The following is a 22501-nucleotide window of genomic DNA, read 5'->3' as shown; positions in this document are numbered from 1 at the left end:
TTGAACAAAACCTAAACTGATTTACAAGAGGGATGGTTTCTTACAAGAAATTTGGGTAGCTTATATTAAAAGAATATTTATATCAAACAAATAGGGCAGTGATTCTCCAATTTGTATGTACATTTAGAATCCTAGAGGGATTGTTAAAACAGATTTCTAAGCCTCATCCCCAGAGTTTCCGATTTAGTGGGGCTGATACTGCATTTTTAACAAGTTCTTGAGTCCTTGGGCTGATGATGATCCAAGGACTACATTTGGGGAGACACCAGAGTAGGAATAAAGGCTAGTTGTATAGATTATCAGATGTCCACTGCCCTTATTGATGTGGTCCTACGCTTTGGCCTGTTAGCTGCCTCAGATAAGAGCTCATGTCTTTGCTCTTAATCACATAGAACTTCTCTTTAAACCAAGTCCACTTGGTCAGTGCCTTCACCAAACTTTTGAGATTGTTATTACCTAAGAAATTATTTACCAAAATTAGAGCCTTTCCACTGATATTCAATTTAATAAATCTGTACTGAGTTATTATAACTCAATACTCTTTCCTAAATATTATAGAACCTTGTTTTTCAACGTGTGGACATTAGACTTCCTGTATAGGAACAAAAGGGGTTGTAGTTTACAATTGGTGATAATTAAGACCTATTTATGTAGAATTTTTGTGGTTGTGGCCTGAGAATCTAGATTTTTAACAAGAAGCCTATTATTTTTACCCATTAAAATTTGAAAATTCAGAATATATAAGGACCCTCTCATCAGGTTCCTGAACAACACTAAGTTTCTCAACCTTGGCTGCACAATGGATTCACTTGAGGAACTTAGAACATAAGATCTGTATTTTATCTCAAAATCAGTTGATTAAGAATCTCTGAGATGGAGTGTGGGCATCTGTAATGAACCAATTTCTCTAAGTATAGAAGTTTCCCTGTGGGCAATGATTAAAGGACTTCATTTTTCCTAGTTAAATAAAAGAGAAACTATTAGTGTTTTAAAATTATGAAAAATGTACATAGATATGAACTGGAATCTCTTAGATTGTAAAGTTTTGTGCTATAAAAAGCAGCTACTACACATAGAAGCGACTAAATAATGACAATTCTCTACAGGTTTGTTTTTTTTTAAGAGCTTAAACTAATACATGTAAGAAAAGTTGGCAGTGATTTTTTTAGATTATTTTATTCAACTTCTCTTCAGTATATACCGCCTGATGTTACATGTGTGATATTTAGATTAAGCTAAATAGGAAATGGTTTGTTGGATTTCTAATTAGGAAGCTTATACTCTAGAGAAATCTACAACAAATGCTTTTGTTTTCATAATCTTAATTAACAATCAAGGCGTTGGTAATTAGCATACTGTCAAATATGGTTTGTACTGGATAACAAAGTTCCTTTTAACTAGCATCAACTATTAAAATGAGATTCTTGTTAAAATTAAAGTCACTTGAGACATATGGCTAAGATCATTTTTTAAGAGATCTCCAACCCATGTATAAATAAAGTTGTACTTTTAAAAATCTTAGATATGAAGGCCTAGACTAAATCACTATATTGTCCTGTGTTCCACAGTGAGCATGGGAGGCTGGCTTTAAGGCTGAGAGAATTCCACGTCCCAAGTCTTGGAGTCTTTCCTCCAGTTAACTTTTCATGCAAGGTGATGATTAAAACACCAAAAAAGCAAGCTCTGAGAGTTCATTTAAGCTCATTTACCAGTAAAATGTAATTAGTAAATATGTGGACATGTGACAGGTTTTTTTGTTTGTTTGTTTGTTTGTTTGTTTGGGAGCTATTAAGAGGAATCATTAACCCTCATTCAAAACTTCTTTGGGACAACTACCAAGCAGAACCTAAGAACCATGACCAAATTGGCTCAGTTCTCATCTCAACATGTCTCCCAGGCACCTTCCTGGGGGGACACAGGAGACCTGTGAGTAACGGGCTTGGTGTTAACCCTGGCCCACCTTTCCTGGAACCGTGGTCCTTAGACTCTGCATCCCACCACCCTCCTCTACTCCTGGCGGAAGCCTTTTTCTCAGACTTCCCTTTCTAACTGCCCATCATGACCAGGCTCCGTGTCCCCTCCTATTGTGTGCATATTTTGGTTTACAGAAGCATATGGAACTTTTTCTGAGTCACTTTCTTTGCCATGATAGGGTTACCAGATTATTTCAGCAAATTGTTCCTGTTGGTGAAAATTTGTCGGCAGTATGTAGAAAAAAAATACTGATAAAATTACATCTTCTTGACTCTGTGGACTTTTATCTTTTTTTTTCCTTTCATTTTTAAAAAAAGTATCAGTGTAGAATGCTATTTTCTTTCCCAAAGACAAAGTTCAAACACCAGACAACTCGGTTCAATATCAGGCATTTGGCAAACATAGGGTCTTAAACGAGCTCTGCAATTTGCACTTCACCCCAAACCCTCTCTATCTGTTCTAGAAAAGCAGACAAAATACCTTCTGTTGACTTTTTCCAAATCTAGTATCATATACCTATTTAAGGGTGCACTGACCAGAGTTGTATCCATTGTCTCAAACACAACATTAGCGTACCTGAATTAGTCATCATTTGATTCAACTATAAGAATAAACCCAAACCCCTTAAAAAAAATCATTTAGAGAACTGGGAAATCAAACATACATGTGAGCGCAAGACTGCTGAGTGCATGCGCGTGCGCGCGCGCGCGCGCACACACACACACACACACACACACACACACATCCCCCTGGTGTTCTATCTTTAGATATTTGGCTCAAGGGCTCCATAAAGATCATGAAGTGTGTCTTGCAGTCCTGTCAGGAGTTGAGGACAAGGTCACTTTAGTGAAGAATAGAGAATATGTTTGAAAATGATTCACAAGTGAGTCAACGGTAAAAGCAGGGTAAACACTGAAAATTTCCATGCACATATAGATGACATTCTGCTAGTTTTTCTGTTTAGACCCGGGACATGAAAACAAATGGCAGTGTCCCCGAGGGCATGCAGACACGCAGTTAAAGTGACGACGGATAAGTGCGGGCACCTCTCTGTGAGCAGTTTATTAGAGCATAAAACCTTCCTGGACCATCAGTGCCACTCTATGGACTAAACCGATGAATCTAGATAAAATAGTAGGGAGGACATTATAAATAGACAAGTGGAATTGGGAGAAAAGGAAAAGAACCAAAAAATAATAATTTTTGAAATGAAACCCAAAATTTGTTATGGGTTGGTATTTTGTTGCACTTTTCCATGTTCCTCAGTTTTAACCAGGTTAGTGAAAAATAAATTTCAAAGCTTTGGTTGAGGAATTGGCATGATCAGAAAAAAATCAGTTTTTAATACATTCCTAAGCCTTCCCAATTCAACTTAAATCAAGGCCTCACACCCAGTCATTTTTTCAATCATTTTAAAGATGAATTATGCATTTATAATATACTTTAGTATCCTTCTCTCCCTAAAGACCTCAGATATAGTCATGATATTTGCAAACACTGTTGTGATGAAAAATCTTAATTGCCTTAATACTTTCAATTCTTTCTTTTTTTTTCCCAAGGAGCTTGCTGACCCTATCCTATTTTTTGCTTTCTAACTCTCTATAACCATTCACAGCTTACCAGAGTAGATAAGCATGAAATTAATGCTGTGTAGTAATAATTCAATAATGCAAGAAATGTTGTTGCTTGATTACTATGTAATACTACTAGTCTTTCAGGTCCAGATTTTCCTTCAATGGAATGTTCTCAGGAATTTGTAATACTTTGAACTAAGTAATTTCAGTTTTATGAGCAAATAAATGGACTTGTCCTATTTTCTAATATTGGTGGGGGAGGATTACATAATAATTGCTTAAGTGAAAAGGGAGCTTTCTTTTCATTTCACTTTAATCTGTTGGAAACATGATTTTTAAATTTTTGCTTATTGGTTTCTTTACCCAATCTCGCTTTGTTTTAAGCCCAACTGTAGATTCTAATGGCTTTTCAAATGGTTTGCAGTATTTGTATGTATCATCAAGGAAATGATTCTTTAGAGGATTTAGCCACAGCTTTTTTTTTTTTTTCAATTTTTTCAAACACTTTTGCACAATGATTCCAGTCATGCAACTGACTCAAATCTGTTGATAAGGTTAAATTATCAGGGCAAACATTTCCAAATCTACTGTGCGAAAGTCACACAGACTTTCTTCCTAAGAGCTTCTGATAAATTCCCTTTATGGTGCCTGAAACTCCCTAAGTAAATGTCACTTTGCAATTAGACCTTCTTTCATTTGATCTCCAGACTGTCCTTGAATAATTCACCATCTGTATTCCTTATATGTATAGCTTATTGATACCACTTGATTATGATACAGTGATTTAAATTTTGGTGTAAACGCCACACTTGAAATAAAAGGGCCCGACAGGCTTTGATGTTGTCTGTTAAGAGGAATAATGAGTTCCATGTATTTCATCTGCCTGACCGCTGACTGCCAGTCAAGTCACTGCCAGAATTAAGATTATACCTGGCAGGACCCTATAAACAGGAGGGCTGGGTACTCACGGGGGACTGGAAATATTTCACCCCACCCCCAGTTTCAAACCCTGTGTGGAGTCATAGTATCTACAACTCCTACACTTCGTTCTCCTCTTGGTCAGGGGTCTCTCTTCACTCCCCAGTGGGTCTCAGGACGACCCACCTCAGCATTTGGTTTTTTATTTTTCTTGTTGTACATGTGAAAAGGTCCATGTACTTAGAGAGAAAAAAAGGAAACTTCATGTACCTCTGCCTTTAAACCTCAAAAATTAATCTTTAGCTATGCTATATGTAGACACACAGCCTATTACTCCTATTAAGATGCAGTTGTATTGTTAGTTTTAAAAAAGAAAAGTTTTCTTTTTAACCTGGGATATGTTTTGAAAAGAATAGGATAACTTTTTAAATGTGTTGTGTAAAGTAATACAGTTTCTATATTTCACCTGTACTGATATTTACCTGAACATCTTTAATGATCATAACCGATATGTTTTTGCAAGTCATGTAACTAGTACTGTTTACATGTTCAGCTATCATAACAACAGCCCTTTGAAATAGTGGAAAATTTTATATAGCCAAGCTGATATCCAAAGTCATCAGAAGTCATGAGTTTTTCAGCTCACAATTTGTTTTCAGTATATTCACATTTCACCTACAATGATTCATTTGGAAAATTGGGCATCTGAAAGCCTGCTTTAAAAATATTCGCACCTGTTATTTCCTCTCAAACACATTTTATATGGTTGGCCTTTATGGACCATTGTGTTTGATTACTGATTCAGAGGCAATTAAGCAAGAGTTAATGGAGGCTGAAAGCTAATAACTCTGTTCTATGCCTAGAGCAGAATGACCTAATATTATCTTCTATTGTTATTTATTTTGACTCATGTGAGTCATTCAGGTTGCCCTTAACAGTATTTTAAAATCCTCAAGATCAGAGTACAGGATAGATCACTCCTCGGCCTTTCCGCTAAGATCAAGTGCAGAGTACAGAACAGAAAGTGTGCTTTTGCCTCTGTGACCTCAGTGGTGCCTAATTCAAAACAGTTCTTCACAAAGCCCTTATTAATTCAAGGTATCTCTTACCCTTCATATGCATCTCTTGGAACATAGAGGTATGCCAGTTCTGAAAAGGCTAAAGGTGCTGGGTACAGTCATGCTCCGCATCATGACATTTCGGCCAGTGATAGAACATACAACTGGTGGTCTCGCTAGATTATAACTGAACTGAAAAATTCTTATTGCCTGGTGACACTGCAGCTGTCATAACATCATAGCACCGATGCATTATGTGTTTGTGGTGATGCTGATGTAAACAGACCTGCCAGTCGTATAAAAGTATAGCACATACAATTAGGTACAGTGTGTAACACTTGATAATGAGAGTAAACAACTATGTTACTGGTTTATGTATGTACTGTACTATACTTTTATCATTATTTTATTTTTTAATTTTAAAAAATATATACCTATATTTTTTAAATTAATTTCAGAGAGGGAGAGAGAAGGGGAGAGAGAGAGAGGTAGAAACATCAATGATGAGAGAGAATCATTGATCGGCTGCCTCCTGCACACCCCCTGCTGGGGATCGAGCCCATAACCCAGGTATGTGCTCTTGACTGGAATCGAATCCAGGACCCTTCAGTCCACAGGCGGACGCTCTATCCACTGAACCAAACCAGCTAGGGCCTTTTATCATAATTTACAATGTACCCTTCTACTTAAAAAAAAAAGTTTGCTATAACACACTATGCTGTGTTACGCCAGCAGCAGCCTCATACATTTCATGTTTACCTCATCTCTTGATTGCATCGTTTTCTCTTGTGCTTGATTTAATCTCGTGTTGTTTTGTAAAGTAACATGTTGTACAAGCTTGTAAATTAGGAGCAATCGGCTATGCCATGTAGCTTAGGTGTGTAGGAGGCTACCCCACCTAGATTTGTGTAGGTGCACTCAATGATGTCCATACAATGACAAACCTGTCTAACAATATATTTCTCAAAATGTATCACTGTCGTTAAGCAGAGCATAATTAGGTAACATATGTTGTGCTTAGACCTGTTTGGGCCCGTTGTGTTATATTGCATGTTCCTTTTCTATATCTTCTCCCTTCTGTTTATAAGATCACTGCTTCACTGCAAGCACTCACTGCCCTCAAGCTTCCTCATTTGCAAAACCTACCTTCTTGAAGGGATGTGCTTCCAGTCATGTTCACCAGAGTATGAATATGCATCAATGTATGCACTCCCAGAGGTGTCTGCTTTACATCTTATCTCTAATGACAGAAATAAAGATTTTTATCTTCTGCCAAAGATTTGTCTTAGTATTAAAGAGCAAGAAGATATTGCTAAGGTAAAGGAAAAATCTTTGGGCCTTTAAAATTATACCATGCAATAGACTGAATGTGTCCCCACCCAATTCATGTTAAATCCTAACTCTCAAAATTATTGTGTTTGAAGGCAGGGCCTCTGGGAAGTGATTAGGACATGAGAGCAAAGCCCCTATTCCTGTGATTAGTGGCCTTATAAAAGAGACCCCCGTGAGCTCATTTGCCCCTTTGGGCACTTGAGGACAAAGCCCTCTGAGAACCAGGAGGTGGGTCCTCGCCAGACACCAAATCTGCCAGGGCCTTGAACGTGGACTTACTAGAACTTGAGAAAAAATGTTGTTGTTTAGAAGCCACCCAGCCTATGATAATTTCGTTATAGAATCCCACGTGGACTCAGATGTACCGTGGTGTGCACGGACACAGTGATCCTGGTGTTGTGCATGTGGCTCTTCCACCTGCAGAGCACAGGAATGTTTGATCGTGAGCATGGAGAACAGTCCCGGGAGACTTGGCTTTATAATAAAACATTACATGTCAATGAAAGTCACACCAATTTGAGATGTTGGAAGTAGGAAAGACACTTCAGTTATTGAAGAGTAACCATGGGGGAAATAAGCACTTATTAACTCTGACTTTGGAGGGTCAATACATATATACAAAGATTTCAAAACTTCTATGAAAACAGAGCATTAGTCATTCTATTATAGGTCACCAACGCCTATGTTCCTTATGCCTTGACCTCATTAAAGTGCCTTCTGAGGCTTCCTTGCCCCATCCAAGCTCACTGGGCATGTTCATACATACTAGAGGGCTTTTCTCTGAACTCCCTCTGAAAAGAAAATCAAATTTGCTCTCTGTCCGGTGTTTGTGTATTAAATCCGATATTCTTGGTCACAAAGAAGTATGTAAAGAACATCTTGCTATGTAGCTATGTTAGGAAGGTCTCTGATATGGGATTGCTTTCAAGGGTAAGTAGATTTATATGAGGTCTTTCATGCAGTTTAGTAACTGAGCTCCCTCTTAGATGTAACCCAATTTAGCATTGCCTTCTATTGAATGACACACATTATCAACAAAGTTATACAGTGAGATCTCATTGAAATAAATGCGGTCTAATTTAAAAATGACCCTCTGTAATACAAAGTATTGATCAATTATTTAGGCATTAAAGTTAGAATATTATAAAAATTAAGACTAAAGGAGTATAAATGGAAAAAATAAATACTAAAAAAACAATAAAAGACTGTAATAAAAATACAGATTGTAAAAGGTCCATTTAATCTCAGATACTTTCCGCAAGTATTTGTATTTAACACCTTCACACACTTATTTTAATTTGGAATAAATTGGATCAAAATAAAACCCCTTTTTTAGTTCTACAATACTAAAATTCTGTTATATTGTTACATTTTTACTTCAATGATCTTTTCTAGTGTTATAACATTTGGGAATTCAATAAAAATGTTCTCAGGAAGGACTTTATGAGCATAGTATATGGATGCATCTATCAACTGCTTCATGTGGACATATAAGTAATAAAGGTATAAGGATTAGAATCTGTTTTTAATAACAGTCATATATTTAACTAAGGAGAAGATTCAAAGAGTGGACATGTTCATTTAGAGCTTTGGAAAGTACTATAAAAAACGATTCATGTACCTTAATTATGCCAAGGAAGAGAGAAAATTTACTACTTCTTCATAAATGCCACTTAGAATTTAATTTTAGGTGTTCTGCTTGGTGGGTATTTGAAAATAAAGTTTGACAAAACTTATGGCTTCAAATTTACTCTAATCTTCCTGTGACCTATGTCTAGAAAGTAAGAGAGAAAGATATGTTACTCTTCTCTTTAAGCTGAGGGAATGAGAGGTACATTTAATAGCAACAGGAAATATGAAAATTTTAACCCACTCAGTGAATAGATGGCCTACATTATTAATAATGATTTCTGGCTGATGAAAGTAAAATTCATAGTTTTGCAAGCTCCAAAGATGAATGCTTGAGGTTCCTTTTAACCTAGTCTTAGGAAAATCTTTCAAGGGAATTTATTGTCTTGATCTAAACAACTCTTTCCTTCAGAACACTAACAAAAATCTTGTGTCTACAAGATACTGTACACAATTTTAGACTGCCCAATATTGTCAAAGCAATATTTTTAATGTTCAGAACACAAGTAAATATTTTCTCGAGATGGCAGTACCACCTCCCAATTTAGAAGGTGATTATTAGAAATTCACTAATAAAACACCTGGAAGAGCCAGGTGAATTAAACAAGTATCTTGAAATAAAACTTGTAAATTTGAAAGCTGACTTGTATATCAGCTTTTCAGCATCCTTGAAGACTCAATCAGACATTTGTATTTTCTTCTTCCCATTGCATCACTATGATGTTCTCTCTTATAATTTTGAAAGCAAGTCAGATGTTAGGGGCTAAGCCTGAATCAAACTAGGCTAGAGGTGACACTGTGTCACTGTTGCAGGTACACAGTCAGCGATTTAAGCACGAAGAGAATACTGCAAGTAGGAAAGAAGTTACAAAATTACCGTATGCATTCTAACCCAGACTTTCCTGAAGGCCTTTGAAAAAACTAATAATAATTTAAAAGAATCCGGTGGTTTCTTTCTTTTTGTGGAACAGGGCAGGGGGTTAAATACCTTCTCTGACACAAAGAGAACATTTAAAATACACAGTAGCAGTTGGGACAGCCCAACATGCTCTAATGAGTTTGTGCTCATTATAGGAATCCTGCCTAGCCCTGAAATAGTGGCTCATTACAGCTCTTGAGTAAAACTCTTCTAAAGAAGGATGTTCAGCTGCAGACTCTCGTGGTTCTGCAGAGTTCCAGGGCTGACATTAACTAAGCTGCTCTTTGGAGTCTCTCTCCTGAAGTGATGTATTCACCAAGTATATATATAGGAGCACAGCAAAGACATCAACAGGGCTTCTCTTTGCAGTATATATTACATTAAAAATAAAGGTTTCTTGCCTTTTCCTTGACTTGAGGTTTCTAAACCCAGGATAGAGTAATGCATTTCTGAGATATAACCATCAATAAATTTATAATAACTTCTGACAGTAGCTGGGAGTAATGCTATGAGAATTCAGAAGAGTCTTCTCTTATGGAAAATAAACCCCAGAATTTTCTATAAAGCTCACCCCATGCAAACACCAGGTCCTATAACTTGGCTGAGAAAGGCTTTTTGATAAAAATATCCCTGACTATGACACTTTTAAAGTATAAGATGGAGTTGGCTGGAGTGTAATTATTTTTTGGGGGGAAGGGATGGTCATCTTTTGTTCCATAGTGTTACCAGCATTGGGATTCTTGGGTTCCCCCAGATAGAAATCGCAGAATTTGGATTTATGGGAGAAGAAACCCCAAAGAAATTTCTAGTCGCATGTTACTTAGCTTATGCTCCCGCACAAGGGAGGCAGCACAGAGGAAAAGCAGGTCCTCTGAACTGGCTGGGGGGCTGGCTCTGCTTGGCTGCTTTTATAAGCTAAGTGGGCTTGCATAAAAGGGAGCATTTTGGGGGTGGGCAGCGGGGGGGGAAGGCAAGGGTTGGGGTGACTTCCCCCTTCTGTCCAGTTGCTTGGCAACTATCTCCTCACCTGTGCTTTAGGGCAAGATGAAGGTGTTGCTCATGACCACCACCCTAGGAAAATCGTATAGCAGCCAAACCTTGATCAGTTGCCCATGTGGAACAGTAGTTTCAACATCTACTAGGGAGTAGGTACTTAGAAGGAAGATAAGATCAGCTCTTTCTGCATTCTTAGAAGGGAGTGGAGGGGAGGTGACATTCTTGAGGTCAGTTTATCTGGCATTCCTTCTGACCACCTAGTCTTAACTCCACTTCCTGGCCACCTGGTATTTTCTCTTCCCAGGCCCAAGTCCCTGTACTGTCTCAACAGTGCCTTCAATGAATCTCACTTTTAAATAACTCAACCACACACATATTGAGAACAATTGGTACAGCATTTTATTCACGTCTGCTTGCTGTTTCATGGGAAGATAAAACGTGAAATGATTTAGAAAGCTACAAAAAAAAAAAAAAAAAAAAAAAAAGCATAGCGTCCAAGGACTTTTTCAGAAGGACAAAGAAAAGGCACGTCAGGATAATCTGGAAGAGTTGGCAGCGGTTAGGAAGGATTGGAGCTAGAGTTAGTCCCAAAAGTTGAATAGAATTTGAATAAAAAATAAAAAGTGGGAAGAGAAGAAAGATGGTTTTAAAGAAGGAGAGTATTACGAGTGTTGACTATAAAAATAAACATGCCACAAGAGGTGGAAGGGCATCGAGAAACCGGCCTGAGTGGAGAGTCCAAATAGGTTGGATGAATAAAGTGGGGCCAGGTTGGAGGTCTTGAGGCTTGAAGTAGTTCCAGAATTTAGAATTGTCACTATAAGAGGTAGAAGGTACTGTAGGTCCTTGAGCTATGGAATATCAACCTCTACTTATTTGCCTTCTATGCTTTCATCTTCTGGGTAGAATAGACAATCAATCTTGAGTTGCAGAAAGATGGATTTACCTAGTAGAAGAGGTAACAAGTTCTGAACTAGAGTAAAAGAAAAAAAAGGAAGGGGAGGGGGGAGAATATAAGATATAGGATTTTGGAGGAAGACAGGCATTAATTCCTATTCCAACTTTAACATTTTCTAGTGGTGTACTGGGAAAGGGGAGACCAAATTTCTGTATCTGAGTTTTCTTTAAAATGGAAATAAAAGCTCTTAGATTTTGATGAGAATATAAAAAAAATATGCAAGACACCTAATATAGTGCCTGGAGTTATGCATACATAAATGGTAACTCTTAACAATGATTGGTTTCTTATCCAAACATCTCTTTCTTAATCTTGCTGGTGCTCTTCAAGATCTCCTATTAGAAAGGCAGGACTCTTGGGTAGACTATGACTATAACACATCAAAAGGAACAAAACCATATAAGATAAGTAATCCCATAAAAAAAGCACTGAAGGGAGGGATGGAAGAGAGTCAGAGGAAACTGATTTATAATTGCCTAGGATGGACCTTGAAAAGAGTTAGGATTAGGAAATGAGTTATTGTCAATTTCTGCTCCTTATCTTTAGGTCTTAGTTCATTCAAGTCAAGAGTCCATCTTTGCAATTGAGTTCCCTGCTAGAAAGTTGTCATATTGATAGCCCTGAAAATTTTAATTTTCTCATCCTTTTTGAGTTTATAGTCTCTCACTGCATCCATCATGCCCTTGCACTGATAAAGATTAGAGTCTGTTCCTCACACTCCTATAAAGGATTTTGTCTTCAAAATTTATCTGGGTCTGGGAAGACTCTGAAGGTAGCAGGTAAACAGAATCACTTCTCACCTGATTTTCCACATTGAAGTCTTCTCTGTTCTTTTTTTCCCCTGAAAGATGTCTGGACCAAATCATTTTCTTTTTAATCCAAAAAGGGTCATATTTTGAAATGCATAATTGATAATGCTAATTCCTGCACTTTCTTGTTTTAAAGGTTGGAAGATGGGTTTAGGTGTTGGACAGTGGAGAGGTGCTTTGTATGCTCACAATGTCTTTATGTTGAGTAACTTGGATTCTCTCACATTTTCATTTAAATATTTCCTTGATTCAAAATCTTTCCTTGGGATGCAGCATAGGAATGCTGCCAAATTATTGTAAAACATTATGCCTCTGGTCTGAATATAATCACAGCTAAACATCCATAAATAAGATACTTCTTTTTTTGTGAGCTGCAAAGCAGTTTGCCCTTCAAGATTAATTGGCAGATTATTTTAAGGCACATCTGTTTAGGAAATAGATTTACTTGTGGGCAATATCAAATTAGATTGAGAAACAGTAAAGATTAGATTATTTAGATTTAATTCTTAAAGTTCCTATTAACACATTAATGGCTCCCTCTAGCTTCTTTCCTATAGAACTCATTTGACAAATTACAAACATGCACTTGAAATTCATGGATTCATTTGTCTTCCATTTGTGAAAGTAGCTTAATTCTCATTTCTCTTACAGAAATTGCTCTCCTTCTAATATGTATTTGCTCTTCCATACCCTTGTTTCATATTACTAATACCAGATGAACTCCATTCTAAGAACATAACATTTTAGAGTTATATACTTAATGCCAAACAACTCAGTTTACACAAAGAGAAGTTGATATGTAAGTGATACACTGTAAATATCAAATAAATTTTTGCCAAATTTGAGTATAGGTCTCAGTTCTCTTGAATATCAAGGATACAGTGGATTTTCCCACCTCACTGTATTGTCTTTCCTCGGCCATGCAACTGAAAAAATATATGGTGCTAGTCTACAGAGGAATTATTTCAATACTAGAGGCCTGTTGCACGAAGATTTGTGCAATAGGCCTTCCTTCCCCTGGCTGCCAGCACTGGTTTTCCTCCGGCACCTGGGACCCAGGCCTTCGCTCCAGCCGCAGCAGTGAAGCCAAGCCTCTTCAGTCTTCAGTCTTCAGTCTTAAGTCTTCGCTCGGGCCAGAGCCTTCAGTCTTCACTCCACGCCTGTGTACGCAAATTAACTCACCATCTTTGTTGAGTTAATTTGCATATTCACTCCTGATTGGCTGGTGGGCGTCATAGAGGTACGGTCAATTTGCATATTTCTCTTTTATTAGTGTAGATGTGGAACTGGAAGATACTATATGAGATTCCTTACTCCCAAATATCTGTTATATAATTCATCCCTTCATCTGAAATTCTATGGTAAAGATTCACTCCTAAAACATGCTATACAAAACTGTTTTTAAAATGCCAACATTCTCTTTAAAACTTAATTATTTTTAAATGAGCATCTTAGAATGAATTAGCTCATTTCATTGGCTTAGTGTCCTAAGAGATACAGTAAGGAAGTAAAATTTTGTTTTAGAGGGAAGATATGTGTAATAAGTCATTTCAGAGCAAGGGGCATATCTGCACTAGGGAGGTGGGAGTGTTACTGTAGTAGTTACTAGGTAATGGTATATTATGGGGAATATTGGGAAGAGGATTAGGGAATGGAAAACATCTGGAGTAGAGGACTATGGGTCTCCTAAAGGCAGTTTTAAGTATTTGCTACATGGCTAGTTACTATGACAGCTATAGGAAGATGATTATAGCAGGATTTCTATACTTATTACCGTAAGTGTGTCTGTGTGTGTGTATGTAATAACACTGCTATAGTATAAGTATAGATAAATAGCTATAGGCAATTTAGTTGTTGCCATGTAAAAGAAACAATGTGAATTATAACAATTTTTCCAAGTTTAAAAATATGCATCAGCCCTAACCGGTGTGGCTCAGTGGATAGAGCGTTGGCCTGCGGTCTGAAGGGTCCCAGGTTCGATTCCGGTCGGGGGCGTGTACCTTGGTTGCGGGCACATCCCCGGTGGGGAAGTGTGCAGGAGGCAGCTGATCGGTGTTTCTCTCCCATCGATGTTTCTAACTCTCTATCCCTCTCCCTTCCGCTCTGTAAAAAATCAATAAAATATTTTAAAATATATATATATATGCATCAGAGCCTGAATTCTGTGACAATGCCAAAACTCACATATGTAAATATAAACACAGATATAATAGGGGGCAGAGAACTTCTACTAGGAACATGCCCACATCAATGCCAATTAGACAACATGGATCTGACAGCACACATCATAAGAAGACAATAAGTCAGAACCTAAAGGAAAAAAAATTTTCAAGAACTTTGAGGCATTCCACATGTCTATGAGAACCTGGATTTAGTAGCAGATAGAATCTCTTCTGTCATATAAATATGGCGGCTTTAACTAGCAAATGTAGTCTTATTTTAGCTTTTGCTTCAAGACTGCACGGTCATTAACTCACAGTTTCTGTTTGGGACTCGGGTGTTATACTATGAAGGACTAGTGTTCTCTTCCCTGAGCTGAGAGATTTATGTTCCCGTGAATTGAATGAGTCTGACTTAATATTGGGAAGGGAAGCGGCATGGTGAGAGTGTACTTAATGAAGAAATGGAAAGAAAATGCATGGTGAGACTATTAAAATATACTTGAACATGTTTTAAGGGCTCAAATTTGAGCACATTTCCATAGCCAGCATAAACTGAGAATAAAGCAATATAATGAATGTTTGCCAAAATTAATCTAGTTTTTAATGCTTTCCTCAGGACCTCACCTTGCTAATCCACACACACAAAAAATGTTTTCTATAAATAGACTATTGACAATATATTTTCATAACGGTAAAAAATCATTTCATAGGAGCAGCACCATTTTAAGCTAGTACATTTCTAAAGTTGAATAAACTTTCATTATTTCGTCCCACTCACATTCCTTCTAAGACTGACATTTAAAAGGTTCATCCTTATGCACCATTAATTTCAAATGTGCCTTCTTAGATATTTCAAGTTCTCCAATATTTGAAACTATAGACAACACCTTTACTAAGTTCTATCTTATTTACCTCATTTATTTTGTATGTCTAAGGTGGAATTTACCCTAGAGACCTCAATCTCAGAGAGAACACAGTATTTTATTACTTGTAAGTACATAACCCCTTTCTTGATGATTCAACTGCTGTTAGCCCTTATTGGGACAGAGAAGTTGAAATTCTCTGAGCTTAGTGCTTTAGCATTTGCAAGTAACTTTATCAGCATACATATGTCATTGCCTACTCTTCCTAAATAAAGGCTATACCATTTATAAAGTTATTGCTAGAATTTGAATAGTGACTCTGAAACTTTAGCTGATCAATGCAACTTTATTTTCTAGAGATTCTTGTTTCAAAGACAATTGGATTTCTGCATTCTAATGACAGATAAATGTGATATGCAAAGTGTGTGCACATTTCCTGCCTTCCAGATGTAGCCCAGAAGCAAAGGCACTTACAGAAGCCCCTGGTTCTACAGAAATCATTGCAAAGGAACTGTGTTTAGTGGCTCTGAGTTTGGACTCTTCAGCCTTGGGCAGTGCTTGAACTTAATTCATCAGTAAACAGGTTTAATGATACCTAATTAATAGTGTTGCTGTGATGTTAGGATATAACGCTTTAGGGAAATGCCTGGCACATAGTTCAAATTCAATTTAAAAAGTAATTGTTATTTTAAGGCCATTAACTTAGAGCTCTGGGTTTCAAGAAATACTTTAGAATGACCCCTAGGGTAGGAGTAGCACTTTGCTTTGTATAATGCTTAAGGGTTTGGGGGAAGTAACTCCCTACAAGTTCCTTAAACTTGTTCATGTTTAAAAATCCTATGGGAGAAGAACGTTTTACAAACATTTAACCAAATACATGAGTACAAAACAAATTCCATTCTTTTTTGTTCATTTGTTTCTTCCCCTCTCTTCTTTATCCTACTCTTACTCTAGCGACATAGAAACTGCCTGTTCAATATGCTTTATCTATTAGCTACATATATTTACATTATTGGATAACATAATAACATCACTCTTTTCATCTGTACGAGAAGTGACTCTAATTTGGTAATATTTCATCTTATATCTGATTTTTTAATTTAAAATTAATGTTTCTGCTGTCTCGTTTCTTCCTCAAATCCACATTCTCCTTGGCAGGGGTGGGGATCCTTTTTTTCTGCCAAAGGCCATTTGGAGATTCATAGCATCATTTGTGGGCCATACAAAATTATCAACTTAAAATTAGCCTGCTATATTTGGTCAAACATTTAATTAACTCATCCCTAATACCTGGGCAGACCAGACCAAATGATTTCACTGGCCTTATACAGCCTGAGGGCCTTATATAGCCCATGGGCTGGACATTCCTAGCTACTGAATAGTGGTAAAACCTGGATATGGTCTTTATAAGGGTCTAACCCAGTGGTTGGCAAACTCATTAGTCAACAGAGCCAAATATCAACAGTACAACGATTGAAATTTCTTTTGAGAGCCAAATTTTTTAAACTTAAACTATATAGGTAAGTACATTGTTATTAACTTAATTAGGGTACTCCTAAGCTGGCCTTTGCTAAAAACTCAAGGGGCCAAAGAGCCGTATGTGGCTCGCGAGCCACAGTTTGCCGACCACTGGTCTAACCAATGCTAACCCTAACAGGAGACTTTCTTCTGGTTTCTCTTGTTAGAGGGAAAACCACAGGCTCCAAATGGCATCACTTATGCTATAAAGTCCAAAATACCAAACCTAGATTTAACACCTGACCTAATTGCAATTTGGACCTCCTGAGAAGCAGTCTTAATTAACCGCTCTGGAATTATTGGGCAAGGCACAAGGAAGGCAATATTTCATGCTAGCTCTCTGTGTTCCTCACACAAAGAAGAGGCATGATAAAAACCCCATTCTCTTCTCCCAAAGAAAGATGTCCTGGCCCCCAAATAATCCTTTTTCTTTCTTTTGTTAATATCTCCCTTGCTGCACCCTTCTTTCTATTAAAAAAAACAAAAACACAACAACTTCCATTTTATACAATCATTTGGAGCACTAGTTGCTAAACAGGATACTGCCTGGTTCACAAATGGCTTAATAAAGCCAATTGATCTTCAAATTTACTCTGTTACTTTCTTACACTGTATATTATACCTTATTTAACCAAACATTGCGTTTTTAAAAAACAGCTCAGCCCAGCCATCATGGCTCAGTGGTTGAACGTCAACCTATGAACCAGGAGGTCATGGTTCTATTCCCGGACCGGGCACATGACTGGGTTGCGGGCTTGATCCCCAGTGTGGGGAGAACAGGAGGCAGCTGATCAGTGATTCTCTCTCATCACTGATGTTTCTATCTCTCCCTCTCCTTTCCTCTCTGAAATCAATAAAAAATATTTTTTTAAAAACCAGCTTAATATTGCATATATAAGAATAAAATTATTTTACATTGAATATATACAAATCAAACAGTGCCCAGTTAGCATTTGTCTGATAGGTATTTTTCCTAAATGTACAAATGTTTTTAGCCAGTGTTTATAAAATATAATAAAGCAGCCAACTACCCAGCACAACTATATGGTACCCTAAGAAGTCCTCAGTGAGTGATGTAAAGCCCTATATTACTGTATTATATACACCCCTGTAGGAATCCATAGCAACAGAGTAGACCTACCATGAGTGACACATGGATAGTTTTGCCATGTTGCAACCCTTTACACTAATCACGTGTAAGACAGCCTATTGTATACCAAGTTAGGTTTAGAAAGAACTATAATATATGTTCAAAAAATATTTGTTCAATAAACCAGTGATTAAATAAATAAATGAATGCTTTGAATAAAGTATCCCTTGTATTATAAATCAATAAGTGAAGAAAATATTTATCAGAGATTAAAAACTACTACTTTATTAATTTAAAAAACTGATAAGGATTTTTTTTTGAGAGAAAAATACCATGCAGTATCTTTTTACATATCTGCTCAGCGTTTGACCATGTCTTAATTTTTATCCCAGTCCTCTCTATCTGACATCATTTGACCTATGATATTAGTCATCACATGTGGAGCAGTTTATAAAATAGTGGGGCCTGTACAGAACTAGAGTATTAACCTGATCATTAAGTTTTCTTACTACTCCTACTACATCCTAATCTTAGCATCATTTTAACACATATCTTTAAGTGTTAATGGTTCATTAAAGGAGAGTTTTGACCTTACCAACATTCTCTACAGAGTTATTAAGTTTCACTATCTACATTTGTGCTTATAGATTTACCTTATGTGTCAAAAGTAATTTTGTGACTCCTTAGCTTGCATGTTCTTGAGAGTTCAAACTCATTACAACTGCAGTGGTTTCTCTGTAAACCAGGTCATGGACTTCCAGTGGTATCCTCCTGGTGCCAGATTATGTGGCTTTATATTCATTTTGCTTTGCTTACTTGGTTTATTTCCTTTATAGCATAATTTAACCATTTTTACAATATTATGCTTTTTATCTACCAGTTTCTTTACTTGTTCTTTTTATACCTTACCAGAAAACAAGTTACACACTAACAGACTCTCATTCTGCACTGGCAGCAAGCAATCACAGAGTAACCAGCAAATAGTTAGAGCTCAATAACTATTCAATGGATGATCAATGAAGGGCCTCCAAATTACACAATTCATGTTCCAAATAATGCACTTTGACTTGGCTATTTTGTCCTTATTGTTGTAAGAATTCTGTTGTTGAAGGCTCAGTAATTGGCAAATGAGAACAAAGATATAGATTAGATCCACCTTGTATATGAGAAAGCACTTAAAGGAGTGCCTGACATATTGAGAACTGCGTAAATATGTATTATATTCAATGTTCAAACACTGTTTTGAAACCAAATGTTTTCAAAGCACTTTTGTGCTGTATCATGGGTCAAAGAAAATTGTTTAACTACTGTCATCAGTTGTTGAAGATAATACAGAAAGATTAGTAACTAGTTATTTTAATCCATTTATTCTTAATGTAGGCAAATGTCCCATTTAGCTTTGTGTACGGATTTTGATTTCTTAATTACAAAGCTAAGCAAATTAAAGGGAGACAAGAGATCTTGGTTTTAGTCTTTCTCCATCAAGGAATCCCTTTTTGATCAACAATGACTAAATTAAAATTTTATGATGTGATTTTTCTTTCTAATTTGTCAAGAGTATTACCTAGATGTGTTAATGAAGATATACACAAACATATATTCATATATCGGTCACCTTCTCATGTGCCTCACCTGTTTTCCTTTAAGTTTCCACCATCTCATCCTCCATAATGCAGTGTGGACAGGTTATGTTACAAATATATCACCCAGTGCATCAAAATATCCCCAGTAACTATTTGGAAAACTAGCATAGCTAAAGTAATTGGTTAATTTATTTCTTTTTACTTTATTATGTTGAGCTTCTGATTTTGTTTCTTTGTTTTTATTCTCTCTTATCTAATACTAGAGGCTCAATGCACAAAATTCGAGCAAGAGGCTCGGCCCTCGCAGCCGCGGTGGCTTGCCTTGGTCCTTGCAGCCCCGGCTTCATCTGGAAGGTCGTCCGGTCTAATTAGCATATTATGCTTTTATTATTATAGATTTAACAGAGTCTGCCTAAATGACCAATAATCACTAATGACTCCTGAAATGATGCAGTTAAATTATACATAGTATGGAAAAGGCTATATTATAGTGTTGGTTAACACGAAATTTTAGAAACTTGGATGTTACACCATTTTGCCACTCTTAGCATTCTTTCCTCAGATCCTGATCACTCCCAAATTCCAGCTTGTGTTCTAACCTGTAAGACTCTGAATGACCATTTGGAAGAAAAAGTTAAATGTGAGAAGAGTCACAAGACTTAAAATGATGACATGTGTAAATTTGCTGCTTGTTTGAGTTCTGTTAGTGAAACAAATCTATGAGTTCATTAGTGAAACAATTTAATTTGACTAGGCAATTTATTCAAACAAGAGTTAGTTTGTTGAAAATACGCATTATCTAAAATATTTGCTCTAATATACCCTTTGTCTCAGGTCACTTCCAAGACTAGGATTTGTAAGAGTCATAAGAGTTTATGACTGTGAAATAAAAGAGTCAACTAAATCAGAATCTAATATTTCTAAATCCCATGCTTTAAATAAAAGCCAAGAAGGTCCTGCCTTACATAGCACTAACAGTCATGGGTCTTGGGGAGATGACTCATAGATAAAAATGCACTAAAAACAAAATCTTGGGATGCTTAAACACATCAGCTCCTTTTAGTGATAAAATATGTTTGGATCAATATCCCTAGACATCAGCCTATAATAAATGTTGAAGAAATCTATTGAACTGGTACAAAGTACACACAAATCAAAGGCTTTTTAAGGTTGTTGGGGACAGAGTTTTAAATGTGTAGTAGATATTGTGTATATGTAGCTGCTCTAGTCCACATTTTTTGGTCATCGTTCACCGTCTTTCCTAAATGTATATAAGGTTAATTCTCACAAATCTTCTAGATGGCCAATATATACTTTATATAAAGTCAGTATAATTCATAATGCATTTCAATTTCATGTATTGCACTTCACCTTATCTAAAAGTGAATGAATCATATGAAAATTTAAAAATTAAAACTCATGCCCGAATTTACAAATATAGTCTTATGATCTATTTCAGGTCAAAGAATGAGTCATATACATGTTGACACTGCCAGCCCCTAGCATGACGCCCAGCATGGACTAGGTTTTCAGCGATGCTTGGGGGATTTAGAGTATGCAGCAAAAGGAGAGACACACACTAGAACATGTTTTCTTGTTCTTCAGAGTACTTTAACCCACATTTTAAATCATAAAATCAGATTTTTAAATTGTTTTTAAAAATGATTCATTTCTATCTGTAAGAATTGAACTAAGTATTCATTAACTCAGATTAAACACATATTGATAAAATTCAGTTAAGAACATTTTTGAGTGCATTGTCATCTATTAATTAAAATTACATCTCCATATATTTAAAAACAAGGAAACACACATATATGAAACCTATTTATTCAGTGTACAGGCAATTATTGATAAAATAGTCATGTTGGTGAAGAGGGAGTTTTCAGAGATTAAATTCCATTCAGACCATAGGTATCCACTGATGGAAAATGTTTAGATTTGACCCAACATTAATAAAGGTCTTTAGAATCAACTGGAGATGGAATCAATGGGTTTTGACATGTGGGGTTGGGGGAGAGGAAACATACTTTAAGCACTCTTACATCAGCCACACATTACCTATCTGGCTTAACCAACCCAGCTGGGAAGCGTGGTGAACTAATTGGCAAGTTTTATTTATATTTAGAGGCCTGGAGCACCAGTGGGGTAACTCAGCCTAGCCTGCACCCTCTCGCAGTCGGGACCCCTTGGGGGATGTCTGACTGCCGGTTTTGGCCCAATCTCCGCAGTCCAGGCTGAAGGACCCCACTAGTGTACAAATCTGTGCACAGTGCCTCTAGTATGCATATAAGATCTTTGGTTAATCTCTTTCCGCCCTCCCAGTTTCCCCCTTCCCTCTGAGATTCATCAGTCTGTCCCATGTTTCTATGCCTGTGCGTTGAGCATCTGCTCCCTGGTGGTCAGTGCATGTCATAGCTACCGGTCGAATGGTCACTTAGGCTTTTATATATATAGATTATGAAAAATGACCTCTTGTATTTTAAGATCTTGTGTTTTAAATAAAGGAGTGATTTACATATGAACTTGTAAGCAGAGCATATTTCCTTTCTCGAAATAAAATGAATGTGATGAGGAAATTCAAATACATGTTTATTGCACATGGAGGCAGGTAGTTTTATTTAGGGTATGCTACTTTACTTAAAGTAAAGCCTGATACATACACACAAAGCCTGATCTATAGAAGACCATGATTATTGCTTTTTTTTGTTCTTTAAATTTTTTTGATAGTACAGCATCTTATCCGTTGGTTAGCCTAGAGCTAATCAACCTCTTTAAGTAGAAATTTCTGCATAGATACAGGTCTGCAGGTGTTTTGAGGGAAGCTATTCCTCCTGGCTGTGTAAACATGAAATTATTTCCTAAGCTCATTCTTTTTTTAAATTGATTTTTTAGAAAGAGAAAGGGAGAGGGAGAGAGAGAAAAAGAAACATCAACCAGATGCCTCCTGCATGTCCCACACCAGGGTCTGAGGCCAAAGCCTAGGCATGTGCCCTGACCAGGAATCAAACCGGTAACCTTTCAGTGTGTTGATGATGCTCAACCAACTGAGCCATACCAACCAGGGTTCATTCTTAAGGCCTCTTTGCTATAAGATTTTTCTTGAGAGAACATATTT

Source organism: Eptesicus fuscus, chromosome 4, assembly GCF_027574615.1.
Source record: "Eptesicus fuscus isolate TK198812 chromosome 4, DD_ASM_mEF_20220401, whole genome shotgun sequence".
NCBI classification, from domain to species: Eukaryota; Metazoa; Chordata; class Mammalia; order Chiroptera; family Vespertilionidae; genus Eptesicus; species Eptesicus fuscus.
This window is presented reverse-complemented; position numbering follows the sequence as displayed.